Genomic DNA, 20,211 nt, shown 5'->3' on the forward strand with positions numbered 1-20,211 from the left:
TCCTATATGGCTGGACTAGGGTACGGCAGGTGAGGCACCACCTCTGGCACAGAATTGAAAGGGAACAAAAAAACTCATGATCATGATAAATGTTTTAATTCAGTATTTTTAAATCTTAAATTTAATGCAAAAAAATAATAGAGTCTAAAAATTTTAAGTAAAGTGTCATGCAGAGTCACACTGGAGCCTGAGGCAAAAGGAAAAATCAGTAATACTAATCCTGTCTGTGTTTAAAATTTTAATGTTTTGTTCATCAGAGATTTGTTTGCATTAATTAACTTTTTATTTTTTAAAATAATATTTTACTGAAGTGTTTTTCATCTCGACTGCTGGGTTTGTTGGCACCTCCTTAAATTTTGTGCCCAATGATGGCCTCATTCTAGTCCTGGCTTCATGCCTGAGCTATCGGACAGCTCTGCAACCTCAAACAAGTTATGTGGCCACTGGTTTTCTTCTCCTTCATCATCAGTAAAGATGGAGTGATCAGTGTGAGGCAGCCCACAACTGGCACCAGCATCTCTGAGATGAACAATCCCATGGTGAGTTTGACATTTGCTAAGACTTTTGAAGGCTCTTTGCAGTATCAAACCTAGAGACTAGGTAATTATGTAGCTTGCTAATGGGAGCATTTGAGACATTATCCAATGGCCAGATACTGGAGGGGCCCTACCTTCATGATGGTCTCACACCTTATGCAGCCCAGAATTCTCCCTTCTCTGACCTCGTGCAGCTACCCATGCCCATCTAGAAGTGTGAGACAGTGAAAGCGGGGGGTCACTTAGAAGGGCAGATGTTCTCCCCAGAAGATGCTGTAAAAAATAATAAATGCAGCTACTTTAAGATGGAGTTGGAGCTGCTATACCAGGGGAACTGTCTTGCATATCTTATGCCTCAAACCTTTGAAACATTAAAACAGGTGAAAATAACCTTTGGACTGTGCCTAAAGCAACATCGTATCCCAAAGAACTGTTTGCAAGGACAGCAAGAAAGTAGATACTGTGACTAAGGAACTGATGACCAAAGACTAAAACTTAAAAACATCGTTTAGAATTAGGGTCACTATGTTACGTTACCTACTCCAACAGAAATGCCTTCCTTCAACTGATAGAGTTGTTCCCCTTCCGTCTCTCATAAATGCCCCTTGCATTTGTCTTCAAATCAGAACACTATTTGGTCTTTTGCCTGCATCAGGACTTCCTAAATAGCTCTTCTTTGATCTCAGATAAATGCTTGTTGCCTCTCACTTTGGCCTTTTATTTTTAGGTTTACAGAGAGCTTTGAGCAAACTCTTTTGAAACAGCATCTTCCAACTCCTCGGTTCACTCTGTCATCAGCAAAAGGAAAGTGTTATGAAAATAGCACAAACTGTGCAGCTGGGGAGGGATGGACTTAATCCAGCTGCTGGGCCTTGGGAAGCCACTTCACCTCTATGTCACACCATTCATTTGCCGAAACGTATAAGAGATGTTGCGAGAGCGACATAAGATAGTAGGTCCATTCGTGTACCTACATATATGTATAAATGGGATCACATTCTCTACTGTATTCTGCAAAGATGTATTTTTTTCACTGTTGCTTCTTGAGTGTCTTAGTATAGGGCTTAAGAATGCAGGTTTTAGAAACAGATCTCCTGGTTTGAATCTCAGATCTGCAACAGGCCAGCTGGACAAATGTCCTAATATCCTGCTCCCACCTGTCCTCAGTGTTCACATCTCTAAAATGGGAGTGGTGATAAGGCTCGTGGTATAGCTGAGATTAAGTGATGGACTGAAGGGAAAGTGCCTGACTGCTGATAAGGGCTCAAGAGATACTGGCCAATATTATTCCAAAAACTGACTTTGGTTCTTTTTGGCTATTGCATAGTATTCTAGACTGCATTTAACCTTTATCCTGTCGATGGACATCTAGGCTCTTTCCTAGACATAGTATAGAACTGCATGACAAATTGGTGATGGATGTTCTACTTGCCCTTGATCACAGCCATTATTGCTAAGAAATTGTGTGGTTATGTGGCAGAAAATACAAAGGGAAAGGTTTGTTTGGTCAGGACTGTGTTGATGTTTTGCAATGAGGAAGTACTCATGTAAAGCTCCTAAGAGAGGAAAAAATAAAAAGAAAGAAAACAAAAGATAAAGAAATAAAAAAAAGAAGAAGAAAGAAGGAGGGAGGGAGAAGAAAAAGGTAGAGTTTGGTAAATGGGGTGTAAAATATGAGACCTGAAATCTGAATCATACCAGGTGCGCCCCCAAAATAGCAGTTATATTGTATCACCAATCCCATTGTGATCATCATGATCTTGGAATTATTTGGCATCTGACCAATCCAAGATAGTGAAAAAGTAAGGATCATTGTTTCGTGGAGTAAAAGGACTGACAATCTGTATGCAGGGCTGTGTGTGCATGTGTGTGTGTGAATGTGTGCATGTGTGCGTAACATGTGTATGTGTATATGCCAGCATGTGTGTGCATGTGTGTATGTCTGAGTGTGGGTCTGTGTGTACGTGTGGTTGTGTATGAAAGTGTGCCCTTACATATGTCTGTGCATATATGCACACCCATACATACATATTATATATAGATATAGATATATATACACAGACATACAGGATGTGCGTTTCCTCTTGGTAAACAAGAAGCCCAAAAAAGAGGTGACAGATAATGGACGTGAAATAGTTTTGAACGCCGCCCATCCCTGTACATGCCTAACAAGGGAAGGTTAATATTCATGTCCAGAATGAAAAGCCATCTTGATTGATCTCCCCAACACCTTCTCCTTTCCCTTTGTTTTCCTTAAACTCTCTAATAGTCACCTCTGTTCACACAAAGAGCCGTGGATCCCAGCAGCATGTAACCTTCCCTGACCAAGTCATTTGAGAAAACCAAGCTTCCTGGTTGATGAAAGATCACCTGTTTAATTACCATTTGAAAATTACATTTTGGGTAGAAAAATCTGCAAAATGCACTCTGTTCTTTGATAGTTTGCACAGGGTCCCTTGAACTAAACCTCAGATCTGTCATTATGAGCATCACTTATATTCTGGTGAGAGCTAAAAGGCTCTGCAATTGGGGCATTTACTCCTTCGCAGTGTCCCTGGACCACTCAGATTTTGACATTAATGAGGCTTTTTCCAAACAGTCTTTTCTCTTCCTAGCCCACAAAAGCATCAGCAACACCTTTATCTTCTTCCTGCAGGTGTTTGTTTCCTTCTTCATCGTTCATTTCCTTTTTCATTTGTTGCATCCAACCTGCAGGCTAGGTCAGCTAACTGCCTTTGTTAGTACTGCCCACGGAATCAGGGTAATTAGGCTCTGAGTGAGAATCAAGAGTTGCTGGTTAGGATGAAGGATTTACAACATGAAGATCCTTGCTCCAATTAGTTGCTTGGTGGACAGTAAGAGTCCTGGTTCACCAAATTAAAAGAGCTATACCAGGTTAAATAAAGGGTCCATTGTTTCATTCATTCATTCATTCACTCATTCATTTATTTATCACAGGCGTATAGAGCTCCAGCTACATGCCAAGTGTTGTTCTCAGCGTTAGGTGCTTAGGATGTCATTGTCTTTCTGGATACCTGAGGCTTCCAGAGAGATGAGCTTCGGATAGATGAGATGTTCCAGAATAAGACATGGGACCTGCCTTAAGATTTTGGTCTGTTGGGTAGACAGAACATTTATGCCCAGACACACAAGGGTATATGCCAACCCTCAGTCAGAGACACACACATGTACACATATGTATGTGTTTGCAAACACACATTCACACATCAGGCAGTACACTCGGAGGGCTAAGTGTAGAGCACGTCAATAGAGCACTTGGAGCATATGGGTGGCTCGGAGCGAGATAGAGAGGTCCCTCCCTGCCTTGCTCAATTTCACCTCCTCAATTTCAGGCAAGCCTTTTATGGCAAATGACTAATGAGAGTGTCAGGAGTCCTGGAATCTAGTACCTGTACCCCAAGAGACTCTATATGCAATTGTGATTTTTTCTTATTGAGATATAATTGACATATAACATTGTATTTGTTTCAGGTGTACAAGATAATGGCTAGATATTATGTATATATTGTTAAATGATTACCACAGTAAGTCTAGTTAACATCCATTACCACACATAGTTATAAGTTTTCTCGTAATGAGAATTTTTAAGATCTACTTTCTTAACAACTTTCAAATATACAATACCACAGTGTTAACTATAGTCACTGTGTAGTGAATTTCATCCCCAGGATTTATTTATTTCATAGCTGGAAGTCTGAGCCTTTTTGACAACCTTCACCCATTTCACCCATCCTCCACCCCCTGTCTCTGGCAACCACCAATCTGTTCTCTACGAGTTCTTTTTTTTTTTAAATATTCCACATGTAAGTGAGATCATATGGTATTTGTCTTTCTCTGTCTGACTTATTTCACTTGTCATAATTCTGTCAAGATTCACATATGTATATATGTGTACATATGTGTGTATATGTATGTTGTCACAAATAGCAGGATTTCCTTTTTGTGGCTAAATAATATGCCATTGTGTGCATGTGTGTATGTGTGTGTGTAGTGTGTGTATTTGTGTGTTTATACTTTACCCTTTCATTGTCAATAGACACTTAGGTTGTTCCCATGTCTTGGCTATTGTAAAAACTGCTGCAATGAAAATGGAGATGCAAATATCTTTTCATTTTCTTCAGATAAATACCTGGAAGTGGAATTACTAGATGATATGGTAGTTCTAGCTTTAATTTTTCGAGAAATCTCCGTACTGTTTTCCATAACGGCTGCACCGTTTACACTTCCACCAACAATGAACAAGGGTTCCCTTTTCTCCACACCCTCGCCAACACTGGTTATTTCTTGTCTTTTTGATAACAGCCATTCTGACAGCTGTGAGATGACATCTCATCGTGGTTTTGATTTTTATTTCCTTTGATTTAAATTTTATGTACCTGTTGGCCTTCTGTATGTTTTCTTTGAAAAACTGTCTATGCAGATCCTCTATCTATTTTTTTTTCATTTGATGTGTTTATTGTATTTATTTGCATTAATAATTGTCTCTTTAAAATTTTACTTTGCAAGTCAAAATGTTTACTTTTTCCAGTTGTATTGAGATATAATTGAAATACAACACTGTATAAGTTGAGGTGTACAGCAGTATTGTTCTATATGTATTGTGAAATGATTACCACAATAAGTTTAGCTAGCATCCATCATCTCATATAGATACAATAAAAAGAGAAAGCAAAAAAAAACAAAAACAAAAAAACACACAACTTTTTTTTCTTGTGATGAGAAATCCTAGAATCAATTTGCTCTTGTAACAACTTTCCTATACATCATACAGCAGCGCTAACTAGAGTCATCGTGTCATACGTCATATCCCTAGGACTTATTTATCTTATAACTGGAAGTGTGTGCCTTTGACCACCATCTTTCTATTCCTCTCACCCCACTCTCTGCCCATTCTTTAATCGGACTGTAGGACTGTGACCTGAATAAGGCCCTTTCTTAATTTGGGTCTTGGTTCCTCAAGATGAAATTAGGCAAATGATGAAATTGGACCAGATGATATCTGAAGCTCATTTGAGGTAAAACACTTGATCCATATAATATAATTGATAATCATAACCACCTGTACTGAGTAAATCCTATCACTTTCTCAGGGTTACATGTATGCATCTCATTTAATCTTTATTTCAACCCAATGAAGCAGTAGCTACTTTCCCATTTTACAGATGAGAAAACTGAGGCCACAGGTATTAAGTAGCCTGCCCAGTAATGCAGCTAATTAGTGTCAGAGCTTGGATTCAGACTCAGGCAGTCTGACCCCAGAGTTCATGTTCTTAACCATCAATATGTTGTACTCCTAACGTCCTGTGATGTTACAGTTCTGGAGTCCCATGTTCCTAACCATTCATGCCTCCCCATGCTTCCCCATGCCTTCACTTAGAAACTTTGTTAGCAACATCTCAGAGCTCATGAGGGGGTGTGAGAGAGAAGAAGAGAAGAGCCAGGGCCTCTTATGCCTTGGAACTCCAGGCAGGCTGGCACCCTGAGGTCCCTGGGCCCAGTTCCCCTGCACGTTCATCTGGCAACAGCTAGCAGATGGGTATGCTGGCCAATTCTGCCAGCTTGCCAGCTGGCCTGGAGTGCCCAGTGGCTGGCACCTTGGCCACTTGGCCGAGTTGCCAGCCCGCCTCCCACAGGCATGCAGCTGGCAGTGAGGAGCAGATGGGCTGTTCGGTCAGGCCAATGGCTCACCATTAAGCTGCCAGCTGGCTTTGCTGCGCCTGGTGCCTTGGCACCTCTGGGCTAGCATCAGTGGGCTGCAGGGCTGACACGTTGGCTTCCTATGGATGGGCAGCTGGCACAGACAGCAGAAAGAAGAGTTCCTCAGCCCCTTCCTGGCTGCCCCCTAAAATATCCGGGGGACTTGGCCAACAGGAACTGATGCCAGAATCCACCTTGTTGTCACTCTAGAGTTTGCAATGAGAGTGAGCTTCTTCTCTCACGCTTTTTATGATCTGCATTGATTTCACAAGTTCTATTCTCCTTAGTCATGCTTTATTCCTGCCCTCTGATTCCCAACCCTCTAGGGAAGGGATGTCCCTCTGGCAGATACCCCTAGCCTCTGGCACCTCTTTGAAGTCTGGTCACCTGTCTCTTCTCAGCTTGGCTACTTCAGAGGTTTAACTTCTGCAGCTGCCAGTAAACTGGACTCAGAGAGGGCAGGGATCCCAGTGAGATGCGACATGAAAATCCAGGAGATGTGGGTTCAAGTCCTGGCACGTTCTCATATGTGCTGTGGGAAACTGAACACATGCCTTTCCCTCTCTGACCCTTGGCGATCCCATTGCTTCTTTCCCATCTCTCACTCTAAAGTGAAGAAAACAGAACAGAATAAGCATCACATTTGGGACCCTGAATAAACCTTAATGAGTTCATGACCCCTGACACTCTATGAATAATCTCATGTGTTGGGTGGTGTTACGGGTTGAATTGTGTTCCCCCAAAAGATGTTGAAGCCCTAACCCGTAGGACCTGTGAATGTGACTCTCTTTAAAATAGATATAGAATCTTTGCAGATGATCAAGTTAAGATAAGGTCACGAAGGTGGACCCTAATCCAATAACACTGTGTCCTTATAAAACAGAAAATTTGGACACAAAAGAGGTACATAGTGGGAAAACAATATGAAGACACAGGGACAAGGCCATCTACAAACCAAGGAGCACCTGAGGACCAGTAGCTAGGCAACAGCCATGGAACCAATTGTCCCTCACCACCCTCAGAAGGAACCAACCCTACTGACACCATGATTTCTGAATTACAGCCTCCTGAACTGTGAGACAATTTCTGTTGCTCTAAACCACCCAGTTTCTGGTACTTTGTTACAGCAGCCTTGGTAACTAACATAGGTGGGCATGAAGTTTTCCGAAAGATGGTCTACACACTTCAGCAAGTTATCATTGGAACTCTTGGTTCACTCCACCCCAATTCAGACCATTAAATTCTTTCCCAATCCTGACATTCTAGAATTCTATATAATTCTGTGTAAGGCATAAAAAAGCATGGCAATCAGGTTTGGCTGTCAAGGGGATGCTTGTTTCAGGCAAACTGAATTCATTACCCGTGATTTCAGATTTAAAGGAACTTAATCAAGACTAAAGGTCAGCTCTCTTTTAATATCTCTCTTTGGATGTGATATCAGAAGACTCAGGGTCAAATCCCTGCCTCTATTTTCTATCTGAGAGGCTGATTAAGACTGTAAAGCCACCAACTGAAAAGCAAATGAAAATACGAATTAAGCAACATTAAAAATTAATACCCTCTCATTCTCTAATTCCACATCTGGGACTCTGAGGATATGTGTCAAATTATGGAAAAAGTTTTATTTTAAAAAGTGTTTATTGAAAAGACTTGTATATAAATTAAAACAAAAACAAAAAAAAACCACAAAAGAAATAGCTGACTCTGAATAAATTTGATGATTTAGGATACAATCAGCTGAGGGTAATGAGCACCTGACTTGGATGCTTGAAAGACCCAGGACATCCATTATCTCACATTGTGAAAAGCCTGGGGAAGGGTACACTGATGAGATGCCTCCAGGGATCTAATCTGCTATTCTGTGTCCTTTGTTATTTGTTGGCTTTGTCCCTGGCCTCGTTCTCCTCATAGACACAAGATGGCTGCAGAGATCTCAGCATCACTCTTACATCCAGCCACTTACTGAGAAAGGGCATTGTCTCATGAACGCCTCTCTGTAAGAGCCAAGTAACCTTTCCCAGAAACCCCCATCAAACTTCCCTCATATCTCATGGCCTGTAATTGTGTTGTGTGCCCAGGTCCTAACCAATCCTGAAAAGATAAATGAGATGAGCGTGAATGGCATCAGGGTCCACTTCCTGAGTCTGAAGCCAAGACTGGCTTCAAGACAAAGGTGGTGAACTTTGACTAACAGGAAGGAAAAGGTGGGAATGGGGACTGAACATCTCGTAGACAATCAACAAGGAGATGATTACTATAGGAAGTGTAGTAGTCACTGGTTGGTAGATTAGCAGCAATTAAAAAGTTAGAATCATGTTAAAATTAAAAGCCAAAATAATAAATGGGTATAACGACTGAGACGTACATGACAAGGGTTGATATCATCAATGGAGAATTCTTTCTTGCTAATCAGTAAGGTCAACACTCTAATATGATTAGCAAATTTGAATATACAAATGAAATATAAATATTCTCCTATTCATTGAGAAAAGCAAAATTGATATTACTGATTATCAACACATGTAGCCTATAAATCTAGCTGGGTTTATAGAATATCACCAGTACTGCTGATTTTTTTGAAGAAATGGTCACTTAAATGTATTTTTAGTGGATACATAAGTTGGTACAGCAAGTTGGCCTTGAAATTATGCCTGCTTAATTTTTTAAATTAAGACAAAATTCACATAACATAAGATTAAGTATTTTAAAGTGTCCAATTGAGTGCCACTTAGTACAGTGACAGTGGAGTGCAATCATCACCTCTATTTCCAAAGCATTTTCATCACCCTAAAGGAAAATTCTGTACCCATGAAGCAGTCATTCCTAATTACCCCCATCCCCCAGGCTCGGGCAATCGCTAATCTGCTTTCTGTCTCTATGGATTTGCCTATTCTGGATTTTCATATAAATGGAATCATGGAATGTGTATCTGGCTTCTTTCACTTATTTTCCCCAGACTCGTCTGTGTTATGGCGTGTATCACCACTGCATTCCTTTTTATGACTGAATAATATTCTATTGTATGTGTTTGTTTTTTGACCCATCAATTTCATTTCTGGAAATTTATCCCAAGAAAATTATCATAAATTTGTGCAAAGGACAGCTACTAGAATCTTCTTGGAAATGCTAGTCACAAGATGAGACCGAAGAAATTATTCATGATTTATCTACATGGCGGGATACTATGAAGGCATCATCAGTTATATTTTAGGAAAATATTTCATAACACTAAAATATACTTTTGGCATATTGATAATTTTTGAAAAGCAGATTATAAGTGCATGTTTCTTATGATCTTATTTTCATTCATTGTTTATATTATATACAGCATTTGCTACTTACAGAGCTTCTACTGTGTGTCGGGTACTGTTTTAGGTGCTAAATATAAAGTAGTGATTTGAATGAGTAAAAATTACTGATCTCGGGTAGCTTTCCACATTCTAGTGTGGATAAGTTTGGTATGGGGTATGAATTGGAAGTAGGAGTTCCCATGGATGAGAGTAGGACGAGTTTATAAGCATGTTGAGAGTCTAGATGTGTAGACAGAAAAAAGTCTGGGTGGTAGATTACAGGTAATCTTTTTTCTTTCTTTTATATGTCTATAATGTACGCATTTTCTTCAGCTAATGTGCATGTTACTTTTATAATCAGAAAAGAGAAAGCTGACTTGAAAGTGGTATACTTATTAAGAACTAGCTACATAACATTAAAATGAATATAGTAGAAATTTAAATAAAATTGCAGAACTTAAATTTTACAAAATATATGCTTACAAACATTTACATGTAAAACTGAGTAGAAACCCAGTTTATTTGCATAGCGATTGTCATATAGTTGATGTTCAATAAACACCTGTTGGATGAATAGTTTATTTTTCCTTTCCCTTTTTTTTTTTTTGCATTTTTTCATGTTTTCCTCTAAAACATGAGGTCCTTTTTGTGCATGAAACAAAACATGATAATTTTTAAAAATTTTAGGCATGCAATACATTTGCAAAATAAATAAACTTTAGTGTAAGGAGCTAAATGAAACCAGATTTGTACAGAATGCCTTCTGCCTCATAGTAGGCCTTCTAGAAATGTTTGTTCCTCCTTTTCTCCCCAGAGTGCTTTTAAAAAGATCCTATTTACAAGAGGAAATTGATTCCCACACAACTGTTTTCCTCCTGCACATCTGTGATATAAATCATAGCCTTCCTAAAGAACATCTTGAGAGAGCAGAAACGCTTAGAATTGGAAGGGATCTTGAAGATTTTCCATCCTAAACATCATCACTCAATCCCAACTTACAGATGAGAAAACTGAAGCCCAGAGAGGGGATGTGACCTGCTCAGGGTCACATAAGAGGCCAGAAACAGATCAGGAATGGGAATTGTCTCCATCTGCTTGGGCTGCCGTGACAAAATACCACCAACCAGGCAGCTTAAACAACAGAAATTTATTTTATCCCACTTCTGGAGGCTGGAGGTCCAAGGTCAAGATGTCTGTAGGGTTATTTTCTAGTGAGACATCTCTTCTTGGCTCACAAATGGTCACCTTCTTACTGTGTCCTCTGTGTGCCCTTGCAGAAAGACATCTTCAGTGTTTCTTCCTCATCTTATAAGGACACCAGTCTTATTGGATCGGGGCCCCATCCTATGACCTCATTGAACCATCATGATGTCCTTAAAGACCTCATGTCCAAAAAGTCACATTGGGGATTGAGGTTTCAATAGAGGATTTTGAGGGGACATAATTCAATCCACAATGGGAAACCACTTGTCCCCTCTCACAGTCCAGTACTTTTCACCGTGTCTGGCTTCCCCTGCTGATTTGAGCGTGAAAGATGATCATGATATCACAGAACTTTCTGCTCCTTGGGAAGCAGTGTGTCTGTCTGGAGTCTTTGCCTTCCCTACCCAAATTCACACTTTTGCTGGAGGCTGCCTTTATCCTTGCAAGGAGACAAGGTTCAGGTTCTAGAAGAAAAGCTCTAAAAGGCAGCCTTTGCAGCTATGGTTACACTCTGACCATGGACTTTCCTGAGAGAGACATGCCTACTAGCACATTCAATGTTTCCTGAGCCACACACCGTGCCCGCCCCCCCCGCCCCACCTCTCCTGGCCCAGCTCTTTGTGTTGGGCTCTGAGGGCACAGAAACAGGCAAATGTCCTCCCTCCTGGAACCAGACACCAGTGGAGGAGAAAGATCCATAAACAGATAACACATAGCATGACAGTACAAAGGTCCAAGTCCCAGGAACACCAGTCTCAGGAGAAGGACTGATGTTGTTTAGGGCCAACCTGCACAGACTCTCCCATGAAGGCAGTGATCTTGTGTCTAAGCTCCTGAAGCAGAAGCTCCTAAACAGGAATTTTAGTGAAGTGGTTCACCTAGAAACCAGCAAGATTTTATGCAAAGTGGTGGGAGTGTGCATTCGCTCATTGGGAGAAAGTGTGCAAGATTTCATCTGATTGTCCAGAAGGATTTTAAGTCCTTCTCCCCTTGAACGAGTTTAAGGTAAATTCTTATTGAATGAGGAGGCATTTCTAGTTGCAGAATATGGATAAAGGTTTTCCAAGCAAAGGAAACAAGATGTGCAAATGCCAGGGGTTATACGTGCATGTGGCATGTTGGAAAAATAGTGTCCTTGAGGGTGGAGCAAGGTAGAGGGCAAAGCAGGGGACAGACAGGATCATATCACAAGCACCTAGTATTCCTCCATCTGGGTAAGGGATTTATCCGGTAGAAGCATCAGGAATAATTATTGATGCTCAAGGTTGCACCTCTCGCAAGTCCTCTGTTAGCTCCAGAGTCACCCTTTTGTTTTCCATGCTCTGCTTGAAACCACTGATGGTCAAGCATTCTTAGAGCCTTGTGGTCTGAGGTCCAGAAGCATTTCCTGGAAGCTGGTTTGAAACGCAAAATCTCAGGCTTCACCTCAGACCTGCTGCATCCAAATCTGCATGTTGCCAAGGTCTCCGGGAGCATGGCCGAGTTTGATGACTTGTCCTGGAGAACACCCATCACTCAGAAAGTTTATCCTGATGGCTTCCCCTGGCCCAGGTCAGATCAGCTCCCCACACTCCTAAACCAGCTCTATCAGCATATACCAGGTTGCAGAGGAGGAAACTGAGGCTTGGAGGAGGGGACATGAATTGTCCAAAGTGACAGGACTGGTGTATCCAGGCAACACCAACTTGTCTGCTACCCTGGGTTGCCTCTCATGTAACCTTGAGAGAAGAGCTGTCAACTGTGGCCACCTGCCCACTCCCCCACCAGGGCCCTGCCAGGGAGGCCAAAGGAGGAAGTGGTCCACACCCTCCATCTCTCCTGCCCACCCCCTGCTTCCTCCCAACTCCCTGGTCATGTATAAAACATTCCCAGAAACCACTTACTCCTCATGCATTTTCCATGAAGCTGGGCCCAAGTTAAAACATATAAACATAAAAATATCAAGAAGCACTTTTTTAAAAAAGGACATGTTTCATAAAATACCAAGAGACACATTTCCACGCTCGCCCTCCTTCCAGAGTTGCTTTCTTTCCCCTCCTACTCTCACCTGCTTTTCTCTCTTCTGTAAACGTCACCCCTTTCCTTCTCAACTTCTGCCTCCCTCTCCACCATTTTCTTGTCATTTTTCTCTTATCTCTTCTTTCTCTCTTTTCTTCTCTACTCTCTGTACCTTTCCCTTCCCTCCATTTGCTTCTTCTCAGAGTTTCTTTGTCTGGGTTTCCACTTACATTTTGCTGCTTCTTCCTCCTTCACTCTCTCATTCTCTCTCTCTCTCTCTCTCTCTCTCTCTCTCTCTCTCTCTCTCTCTCTCCACCCCCACCCCGCCTCATTATTTTTCTGATTCTCTCACTCTGTGTATCACCCTGAGTTAGCATCTCCTGTTTTCTCTCTGCTTAGTGTCTGCCAAGTCTCCTCTCATCCCACCCCCATGAAAATGAATAAACTTAAATGGAATGACAAATTATTGGTGAAAATATGGAGCAACTGGAACTGTAGGCACTATTAGTGGGCATATAATTGACGCGAGCACTTCGAAAATGATTTGACAGTTTCTACAAAAGTTACATTTACTCTAGGACCCAATATTCCATGCCTGGGTATGTTCCGAGGAGAAACGAGGGCTTGTGTCCCCCCACAGGCATGGAGAAGAATGTACATGCCAGCTTGATTCATAATAGCCCAAACTGGACGCAGCCCAAACGACCAACGACAGGAGGATGGATAATTGGATGCTGGTTTATTTATACACTGGAATGCCACTCGGCAATAAAAGAGTAAATTGCTGCTACCCATAACAATATGGCCCAATCTCCAAAACTTCATGTTTTGAGAGAAATGCCTAGACACAAGAGAGTGCACACTGTATGATTCCATTTATAGGAAGTTCAGTAACAGGCAAAACTAATCTATAGTCTGAGAAGTAAAATGAGTAGCTATCCTTTGAAAGAGGAGTGTTGACTGAAAGGGGGCCCAGGAGTACTTTTGGGGTATTGAGAATGTTCTGTCTTAATCTGGTAGAGTATGAACGTGGGTAAAATATTCATCAATATAACACTTAATACACTTCATAGTCATGCAGCTTACATGTGAGTTTTGTCTCAAAAATATAAAGAAAAAGTAATAGTCCATGATATCGCTTATTATAGTTATAATTAGTATTATTACCACAATTGGCAAAGGGCTTGGACTCAGGGACCACAAACTCAGACATGTTTCCAACCTCCCTGATTCAAATGGGAATAGGCATCTATGTCCCAGCCACGCCCACCTTCTTACTGTGCTAGCTCTGGTCCTGGGGCCCCACAAACATCACCGTCCCTGGGACCCTTTGGAAAGACCGACCTCAGAGAGAGATGCTGCCCCCGCCCCAGTTCTCACACTCAAAGCATCTTTTTGATGCTTTGGTTTGTTTTTCCTATGCTTCGTTTCTAACTATTATGATGATGGTTTAACTCAACACTTACTCTGATAACTGGGTAGTTAATTAAGAGCACAAAACCCAAACCCAAGTTAATGGGAAGAAGTTGGCCTCACTGAAAACCTCGGGGATATCTCCCTGCCCACAGAGCCATCAGAACGTTTTTACAGCCAACGAGGGGAGACTGGAGGAAATCAAAACTCCAGCTTGGGGACTCTGAAAAGGCCTTTATTTATGTTTTTATCCTTTCTTCGAGTCCTCCCAGGAGGGGAGGAAAACACAGAACCCAGTTTTTCTGTTTCGGTAGCGTGGGTGTGAGCTCAACACACACAATCCTTGGAGGCAAACTAAAACCCACTTATTTTCATTGAAGGGGAGGAACCGAGAGCAGAGGGACTTGAGCACTATTAGTTAAATAATGGTGCTTAAAAATGCATTGAATTTAGCTGCCTCCCTCCCCCCTAAAAAAATCTGGAATTTTTCTATTGAGTATACTTTTTCCCCCTCGTCCATGAATATTAATGCTCCTCTCAGAGAGATCTACTTGAAAAAAAAAAAAAACAAGAATAAATTAAATACCTACAGATTTTTCTAATTCCTCTTTTTGGTGACATGCCGTCATTACATCAAATTACTGAGATGGGCCTGCTCCTTTTTTTTTTCTTTTTGGGTGAAAATTATGGAATATAAAGTATATGTAAATGGAGCAAAGGAGGAAAGAAAAAAAAAAACCTGTGAAGGAAGAATAGGGGGAAGGAGAGGCATTAGGTATTCTGCCGGCGTCGTAGTCAGCCAATTAATCAAGCAGTGGCGAGAAAAAGATGCAGAGAGGATGAGTTCGCCCTTCACGTTGATGGGGCCGGCGCAGGGCAAACGCTCCGGCACCTGAGCTCACGGTTAGGCATGCAGAAAGGGATCATGGGAATATCTTCCCGTCTTTGTCTTTCTCTTGAAGGATGGAAAATGTCAAGCTGTTGTTTGGCTGGATTGAGGGGGTGGGGGGGAGTCTAGGAGAATTCACAGTCTGGCAAGGCAAGGTTTTAACTCTTTGAGGCTATCTCTGCCTCCCCTCCCTCCTCAGCCCCCAGCTCCACCTTCTCTTTCTCCCAGCCCCCCAGCACATCTGTAGGGAACTCTGCCTGCAAACAGCAAGTGGGAGGGAGCTGATTGATGGTGACATGCAGGCTGGGGCAGCCAGTGTGTGTGTGTGTGTTTCTGTGCACATGTGTCGAGGGCAGGGGTGGGGGGGCAAGAGGCATTTTTTCTCTCCCCCATAAGTGTTCTTTGTTCACTCTGAAAATGTGTGTGCATGACCCCTTCTCTCTCCAGCCCTGTCACTTCCCCTTGGAAGTGAGCAGTGCCTCAAAACATGAGAGTGGCTACAAAAAGGATAATGGTAGTAATGAGGCTTTGAGGCTTTGGGGCTCTATCTGCATGGCCCTTGGTATACTGAGCTCACCCAGGAGGATGGTCTGAGAGAGTCCCCTGGAGGAGTCAACATTCCAGTGTGACTCTGAGAGCTGATGATCCCTGGGGCTTGTGCTAGAGGGAGAGCCTCAGCATAGGGCTTATTACCCTCCCCAATAACACTGGTAATAATAATAGTAATATTCTGCCATCTTCCATCAGCAATGACTTCTCCTGATTCTTTTAAATTCCCACGTCATTTCTCTATTTTTAAACTCTGGCAAATCCATGATTCCAAGGAAAGATGTGTCATCAATTTATTCATTGAGAAAATGAATGTTTGATTCTTCTCACCTGCCTTGGAAAAGGGCATTGAGTGGACTACATGGCAGACAAGATGCTGAGGGAAGAGATAGGAAGGGACTTGACCTAGACTGGCAAGTAGGCATAGAAGTGGCTCAAATCCAAGTCTCCAGTTCTCAATTCAAAAAATTGCTATAATTTTGGCCAGAGATGAATGAGCACAGTACCGTACACCCCACTCAACCTCCCTCATCCAGGACTAGCCCATGACCATTGCCAGCTCATCATGTGAGCTCAGTGTGAGCCCCCAAAACTGGATTCTATCCACACTTAACGTGTGGTCCCTGGGCCAGCAGCATCCTCCCAAGAGCTTGCTAGAAATGCAGAACCTCTGGCCCCAGCCCTATGAGTTAGAATCTGCATTCAAACAACATCCCACATGATTTGTGTGCACACTAAAGTTTGAGAAGCACTGTTTTAAGACAAGCTTTTCTCCCCACATTTACTATCCAAAATCTAGATGAATTTGACAATCAAAGGCAGCTTCTATTCTGTGAAATATGGTAACAGGCAGCATTTGTTTGGACTAAGTGTGGACGCTGTTCTAGTGCACTGCATACATTATCTCAGTTCTTACTCACAATCTGTGAGATGGGCACTGTTGATACCTCATATTACAGATGAAGTCACAGAAGCAGAGAGAAGTAAGGGGACTCCCACAAGAACACACAGCCAGAAAGTGGCATTTCCAGAATTTGAGCCAAAGCACCAGAATCTATAGGCTTAACCTCTGGACCAGTCATTCTCAAACTTGGGCATGCATCAGAATCACCCAAAAGGCTTGTTGAAACATAGATTTCTGGGCCCCGCCCCAAAATTTCTGTGTCAGGAGTCTTGGATGGAGCCTAAGAATTTACATTCCTGACAAGTTTCTAGGCAGCAATGCTGACGTTGCAAGTTCAGAGACCACTCTTCGAGACCTGCTGCCCACTGTGTGGTCATCACTTCTATTAAGAAACCAACTGGTTTAATTATGAACATCAACCAAATATGATCTAGATAAATATCAGTGTCCCTGGCCTTAAAGGAAAAAAAAAAAAAATGGAGGAATGCATTAAAAATCTCAAACAACTAAAATACAAATAAAGTGAAAGATGCTCCGAGAAGGTCCAATTGTCTTTTGATGCTCCCTTATTTGGTGGCATTAGCTGTTCCAGCACTCATTGCTGTGGCTAATTGAGGGTACATCACGTCATCATTGTTATAATAATCCTTTCTGTTATTTAACCTGGACGATACATGGTGTTATAATGAGTTTCCTTTCTCTGTTCATTAAACAGACATTTACAAGGCCTAGCCTGTCCTGGCGGGCTCTGTGCAGGTCGCTGGAGACCGAGACAGATGAGACACTGTTTTTGTGGCTGGCCACGCCCCTCCATCTCAGGGGAAGGTGTGCACAGTTCTGAGAAAGGGGGTCCTCAATGAGAGTCAGAGCTGAACATTGATATCATAGTCGTATGCTTTTTGGAAAAGTTATATGTGTTAATGGACTGAAAAAAATAATAATTTTAAAATACGAAATTAAAAGTAAAATCCCCAAAGTCCCTCTCCCCAAGGATAATCACTTTAACATTTTTTTGGCAAACACCCTTTCAGATCTCTCTCTCTCTCTCACTCCCTCCCACCTCCAACCACATACAGATATAAAACTAGGCACCAATCTCCACACTGAACAGTGGTGGGGAAAATCTAGAAGTCCATCATCCAGTTAAGGGCCAAAAGTGTCACCGCAGAGAGGAAATTATATGCTGAGACCCAGAAGTGTAAAAGGGCAGGGAGCCATCTGAGGTTGCAGGTCGGAAGAGTTAGCAGCAGGTGAGGCTGGGTGTTCAGCAGGGCCTGGATCATGCAGGACCCACCACGCCCTGGTGTGCAGTTTGGACTTTACCCTAAAAGGAAAAAGGAACCGCAAAAGGTTGTAGGCAGGGAAAGACTGGTCCAGTTTTGCCTTTTAGGGAGAGCTCTCTGGTGGGGGAAGGACCGAAAGGAGAGATGCCAGAAGCAAGGAGGCTGGCTACAGCAGATTTGCCAGAACTAAGAGATTTTTAAAAGAATGACAGAATGCCCATTAGGGGGTATGTTTGGGTGCTGGGAATTTCCTGATCAAAGTAAAAGGCAATCCAGGCTTCTGATGTCTCCCTTCTGCAAACTCCAAGGACATGTGGCAAAAAATGCCCCAGATTTCCCCTGTGTAAGATCTCTTTTCCTCTCTGGGCCTCAGTTTTCACATCTGTAAAACAGGATTCAAACGCCTACTTAGCAAGGTATTCAGACATCAAATGGATACAGTTGGATGTTGCAAATTTTAAAGTTCTTTACCAATAAGTGAATGTGGTTGCTGCTATTGTCCTTATGGTTGACTGTGTTTGTAGTTCTTTACTTATTTCATAGATCTTTTCACACCTACCTTATGTTTCCATCCTTACGTCCCATTCTTCTTCTGCCTCTAGAGCAGCACTGTCAAATAGAGCTTTCTGTGAGGATAGAAATGTTGCAGATCTGTGCTTTTCAATACGAGAGCCACTAGTTTCACATGGAGCACTTGAAATGTGACTGGTGTGACTGAGGAAGTACAATTTAAATTTCACTTAATCGTAATTAATTTACACTTATATTTAAGTAGCCATGTCTACCATATTGGAAGGCATACACCTAGAGTGAGAGAACTTTGATAACATGCACTATGTCTTATTCGCTTTGCAAAAACCCCTTTATAATGGGTGGATGGATAAATGAATGGATAAACACATGAGTGGGTGGATGAGTAGATGGATGGATGTATAGATGTAACAGATGCTTCCTCAGTACAGTTGAAAAGGCTTCCAAATCAAACTCGAAAGTATCAAGTTGGTGTCTTACATCACTTATAAATTGGATGAGCCAAAGCAAATCATTTCACCTGCAGAGTCTCAGTTTCCTCACCTGCAAAATGAGGATAATAGTAATCCTAATCTCAGAAAGCTGTTATGAGGGTCAGATAATAGATGTAATAGCTAAAATGTAGAATAAACTGTACAAATGTGAGGTGTTGCTATTATTTTTCATGCTCATTGAGTAATTGAATAAATGAAGCATTTATTTCCTCCAAATAAATGCTATTATTACCCCCATTTCACAGATAAGGGGGGAAAAACCAAGAGAGGTAAGCTAGCATGTCCAGAGTCACACGGGAGCTGAGATTAGATCTTAGAGCACCCTGTGCCTTTATGTGCTTATAAAGTATAAAGATAAGATTTATGACCTCTTAGTGGTTAACTATAGTAGTCTACTTTAACTGAGACTCTCCCGCATATAAAATATTTAGCATATTTTATCTACAAGTCTCACACTACCCTGTGGGGGAGACATTGTCAGCCCCATTGTATAGATGATGAAACTGAGGCTCAGAGAGGTGAAGCCACTTGCTGGAGGTCACATAGCAAGGGAGCATCAAATCCCAGCTCTGCGGCCAGTTTGCAGATCCCAGGGTATGGAGGGTGGAGAAAGGAGGGCAGTGTTCAGGTGCCTTTCTCTGAGGGGCACACACTTCCTCCCAACTGTGAGCACTCCAGCCTGGGAGAGGGCACTCCTGAGCCATAGGGTTTGGATGCATACAATTGTTTGTACTCCACTCCATGGCTCACTCATAGCTTCCAGCAATGAGATGGTCTCCAGGTAGCCTTGAGTGACTGGCAGTGAGGATTTTTAAGGAGGTGCTGGCCTGCAGGCAGAACATGCAAAAGGCCTCAGGAACTTACTATCAGAACAAAGACAACACCTCCTGCCTCCCTTTCTAGTCTATGCTAGACAACTTCCATCTATCACTAACGTTTGGGTGTTGCCCCCTCCTCTGTGATGTCCCTACATCTTGCCCCCACATTTATCAAGACTTCCTTTAATAACACTCTTCAAATTAGCCAGTGGAGAGATTCTGCCTTCTGCCAGAACCCCAGCTGAAACACCTTTTCCCTCTGCTCCCTGCCTCTAACTACTTCATAGAGAGTCTTCCCAAAATGCCCCATTCCACATTCCCTGCCCTGCTCACACGACTTCCATGCCTCTGCATTGCCTCAAACTCCAACCCCCCCTCTTTGGGTCTCTCCTGCCAGCCTCCTCCCTAACCTGCCCATCTAGCTGCCCTAGAAGGGTCAAGGTTCCCCGCACCCCCACCACTGTCATTCCTCTGGCACTCACTGGCACTTCCAGGATGTGCCATGTAACACACACTTCCTCATTAGCTCCTCCCAGCAACTCTCTAAGGCAGCCATAATTACTGGCCCCATTCCACCAATGTGGA

This window comes from Pteropus vampyrus, unplaced genomic scaffold (genome assembly GCF_000151845.1).
Source record: "Pteropus vampyrus isolate Shadow unplaced genomic scaffold, Pvam_2.0 Scaffold251, whole genome shotgun sequence".
Classification (NCBI taxonomy): Eukaryota; Metazoa; Chordata; class Mammalia; order Chiroptera; family Pteropodidae; genus Pteropus; species Pteropus vampyrus.